This window comes from Perca fluviatilis, chromosome 17, assembly GCF_010015445.1.
Source record: "Perca fluviatilis chromosome 17, GENO_Pfluv_1.0, whole genome shotgun sequence".
NCBI lineage: Eukaryota > Metazoa > Chordata > Actinopteri > Perciformes > Percidae > Perca > Perca fluviatilis.
The window spans coordinates 27,230,316-27,235,531 of NC_053128.1; positions in this window are offsets into that span (position 1 = coordinate 27,230,316).

Below are 5,216 nucleotides of genomic sequence, written 5' to 3' on the forward strand. Positions count from 1 at the left end.
CAGCCCTGTCTTCAGCTTTGTGCTAAAGTGGTTTGAATCCTATTTAAAGAATAGGGACTACTTTGTGTCTATAGGTAATTATACATCTGAGCATACAAATATGACGTGCGGAGTTCCCCAAGGCTCAGTTCTGGGGCCTCTTCTGTTCAACATCTACATGCTTCCACTGGCTCAGATTATGGAAAACAACAAAATAAGTTACCATAGTTATGCGGATGACACCCAAATTTACATAACCTTATCGCCAGGGAACTATAGCCCAATACAACAATTAAATATGTGCATTGAACAGATTAATGATTGGATGTGCCAGAACTTTCTTAAATTAAATGAAGAAAAAACGGAGGTGGTTGTTTTTGGAGCAAAAGAGGAACGATTGAAAGTCAGCGCTCAGCTTCAAACGACAATGTTGAAAACAACAGACAAAGCCAGAAATCTTGGTGTAGTCATGGACTCAGACCTGAATTTTAAAAGCCACATTAACATAATAAAAAAATCAGCCTATTATCACCTTAAAAATATATCAATATATATCAGCAGGATCTGGAAAAACTTGTCCATGCTTTTATCTTCAGTAGACTTGACTACTGTAACGGTGTCTTTACAGGTCTCCCCAAAAAATCAATCAGACAGCTGCAGCTGATTCAGAACGCTGCTGCTCGAGTCCTCACTAAAACCAGGAAAGTGGATCACATCACTCCAGTACTGAAGTCTCTACACTGGCTTCCAGTGCCTCAAAGAATTGATTTCAAAATACTTTTACTGGTTTATAAATCACTAAACGGTTTAGGGCCAAAATACATTTCTGATCTGCTACTACATTATGACCCACCCAGACCTCTCAGGTCGTCTGGGACAGGTCTACTTGTTGTCCCCAGAGTCAGAACTAAACAGGGGGAAGCAGCGTTCAGTTTTTATGCTCCACATATTTGGAACAAACTCCCAGAAACCTGTAGGTCCGCTCCAACTCTCAGTTCTTTTAAATCTAAGCTAAAGACCTATCTTTTTGATGTTGCTTTTCTTTAAATAATCTATTTTATTAACTTTAATTTCTTATACTGCACTGTAACTTTTATTCTTATACTGCACTATCAATTTTATTATTGTCTTTTAATGTTTTTAATTTGTTTATTAATGTTTTTAAATTGTTTTTAATTGTTTTCTTACTGCTCTTTAATGTTTTATGTAAAGCACTTTGAATTGCCCTTTTGCTGAAATGTCCTATACAAATAAAGCTGCCTTGCCTTGCCTTGCCTTTGTGATAATACATTTTCCAGCTGAACCAAGAGGCTTTTTAAACACTTTGTTTGTCTTAAGAAGTAGGGGAATTTTCTCAACACATAAAGGAACACTTCATCTTTCAGTTTATCACAAACATTCAACACATTTGGAGATACTGGGTTTTCACTGGACAGGAAGGAGATGAAAAAAGTACCTAAACTAAAGCTGTCGGACAAATGTAGACCTATAGAGTAAAAAGTACAATATTTTCCTCTGACGTGTAGTGGAGTAGAAGTATAAAGTTGCATAAAAGTGAAATACTTAAGTAAGTAAAGTAACTCATCGCTCCTTAATATCTAAATAACACATATTTAATGCATGCTGATGCGAAATATGCCATTATAAATAGATAATTACTAGTTACTATACATATTTCTGCCCACTAGGTTGAGATGAGATGCTTAAGTCTGCCTTTATGTTAATTCCAAGATGGTATAGAGAGTGTTTTCATCACATTCCTTTCATCGGATAATGGGCACTTCTATATAAACGTATAATGAAACACGGAACAAGCAAATGAGCCAATGCAGCAGAGAGGTGACGGAATTTATAGAGTATTCATGTGGCGATGGGGAACCAAAGCATAAGGAGGAAGTATCTTTTTTTCCTTCTTGGTTTTGTTTAAATATGCGTTGGTGGGTGATGCATTTCACGAGTTCATCTTATGTTAGTGAGCATTATGGGGTTACCCATGTGAAAATTCTCAGCTTGCTCACAAAAGTAAAAGAATCAGTGAATAGAGAGAGGGGATAAAGAGCTGGGAGCCGGCGAGCTCTACACACTAAAGTTAGCCATTATTAAAGCCTTGAAAACACTGCATAGATTAATGGTTTAAGGGGCCCAGAATGAATTCTTTAAAAGTAGGTCCCACTGTTATAACATAAAAGGAACCCTCTGGCATGTACCTGAAGCTTTAATTCAGCATCTGAGAGCACATACTGTACACCCCTTAACGTCCCAAAGCAAAACCATTTTGACAGGTTTAGATATTTTTTTTTTTTGCACTAGACTTTCTTCTTTCTCAAAGAACTTGTGGAGAAATTAATATATGCTGACATAATCTTTCTGCATGCTTATAAATATGAAGGAATATTGCTCATATTAAATTTCTGTTTGTATTCATGTAACCCTGTGACGTTTACTTTTTTACATATTCATATAATTTATCTCTGTGCTGGATTTTAAATACATTTGCAATATTATTCTGCATTGCTGACCTATTTCAGACTGTTTTGGAACGCTGTAGCACAGTAGGTGGTCTGAAAGCACTTCACACTTTAGCTAATTAACATGATAAAAGCCGAGGACGTCTGACAGTATGTTGGACCTCAAGTACGGTTCATTGAAATGTATGTCAACTAATAGTACTTTTCTAGTAAATTATTCAAGTAACGTACTAAAACAGTTTAAGAAAAGTTATTAAAAAAGAAAATTATTAGGATTTCTATAATCAACTTAAAGCAATACTTTGACATTTTGGGAAATTCCCTTATCGGTATTCACTTTTTGTCAAGAGTTAGATGGGAGGAACAATACTACTCTCACATATCTGTCTGCTAAATGTGAAGTTACAGTCAGCACTGGTTAGCTTAGCTTAGCTTAGCTTAGCATAGAGACTGGTAACAGAGGGAAACAACCCTGGCTCTCTCCAAAGGTAACAAAATCCACCTAGTAGCACATCTAAAGATCAATAATTAACACAGAATTTCTCATTTGTTTTTACTGTTATATTTTGTTGTTGAATCTGAACAAATGCTGGCTGTTCCCCCTTTGATTCTAGTCTTTATGCTAGGATAAGCTAACTGGCTGCTGGCTGTATCGATATTCTTATACAACTCTCAGCAAGAAGGGGAATATTTCATTTTCCAAAATGTCAAATTATTCCTTTAAGCTCCGTTTTTTATTCCGATAAATCAGTGAATATAGCTGCTCTTTAGAACAGGACCCTGGATTTCCAATCATGATCAGATGGCAAGCCCCCCAAAAAGCCATCTTAAATTCAAGGTACAGTAGAATGTAAGCTTTCAAATTGCAGGTTTACTGTGAGTAGAAACTGAATCCTCCAGAATCCTTGCTTGTGCAGTTACAGAATAAAATGGGCTTATAAATCCACATTTCCTCTCACTTGTGTTAAAACGTACAAAGGAAAACTTGACCGCAGAATATCCTTAGCATAAACAATTCCAGTGTCCAATTACCCAGTATTCAGTCCAGCAAGAGAGCAGTAGCCTACATCACGGATGGATACTGGTTTAGTTTGCATTAAAAGCTTCTTAGCTTTGCATGATATGCAAAAATGTTCTGAGTAAGAATAGAATATAAACAATTGTTCAAACTGTTTTGATATGTGCTGGATGTACCTATCCCATAAAAAGGAAATACAAAGTTACATCCAATTTAGGTTCAGGACACTAAAACACAGGTGCTAAATTTAGACTTTCACTTGTTAAAGAAGATAAAAAAAAAACCTTAATAAGTTACTTTCTGATTGAAGTACAACGACTTTATAACAACTCACCAAGTATTGACACAACTTACCTGTTGGTGCAATATTCTAATGTACAAAAAAGGTGCATAGGTTGTTAATGTTTTATCTTACCCTGATATGTCTGCTAGAAAATATAAACAAAGTCTAATCCAATAAATGTTCTGTGTGGGTAGAGTGAGAAATGCTAGCAGAGGTGTAGTTTGGGTATCTGCAGGGCAGCAGATGGGTCAGCAGAGCAAGGCTATTTAATCAGGGGGGTGAGGTGTAGTGATGGCAGAGTGGGGGATTATATAGTCTGGTGGTTCAAATATTAATTTCCATCATCCGCAGCAGTAATATAAATCCTGACTATAATATCCAGTTGATATCTACTGCACACAGATTGGTCTGGAATTAAAGAGGGAGAAAACATTGATCTTCTATCCATGCCAAAACATAAGTGGAGTAATGATAGAAGAAATGCAGTTAACTGTGAGGTTACTGTGGTAGATGAAAATTGCAACATTTGTGTTTTTTTTTTAATTTCATTTAAGTTTGCCATGGCAGCAGTTTGAAGTTCCTAGTTACTATTGATTTCAACACCACTCTATACTCCTTCCTCTTTTCTCAGTGGTGATGGCCACTGTGCCTATCTGATTGCAAAACATTCAAAGAGGCCGTTCCTTGTACAAAGCTGCTTATAGCCTCTTTTAGCACAGCCGGGACTGTAGGGTTTAAATTGATAGGGGATTTTTGCCAGCAGTCAGGCCTCTTTCCCGACCATAATTAGGCCACCCACATTCACAGTCATGCGCCTCATGGTGACTCTGTAAGATTATGGGACCTTCCAACTTTGAGGACATGTAATGATTTATAAAAAGAAACAAAACAAGTGAAAACTACTAACTGAATAAATAACCTCAAACATGCAACGTGCTTTCCTGGGTGTTGCAGAAAACTCATTTTTATGTTTAATTTCCTGCTGTATTCTATTATAGATATGATGTTATTTCACACATAATTTAATATACCAGTTATAGTTTATATAATTTGTAGAGTTAATTGCATTAGAAAGCAAGGACATGAGGAGTGGGCTATTCAACAGTTGTTTCTGTTCTTCAGATATCCTCTGGAGTGCTTGTTTAGGGCATCACACATAGTGTAAAGTAATATCTTTACATTGCATTACTTTAGATACTGGAAAAATAATCCCCTTCAAGTATGAGGACAGATGCTAATGTAAAAACCAATAGGACTACAATGTAATTGTAACATTGCGTGCAGAAAGTCATGTAATTTCCATAGGTATTTCATCTTGCGTGCAGTACAGTCACGGGGGAGTGTCCGCCATTAGTGAGAATGCGATTGGTTCGATTGAATGACGTCAATGATTGACAGAGACACGGGCCAATGACCGATCGTGCTTTGTCTTGCCCCTTGTTGGCCGCAGAGGCGACGTTCAAGGGAG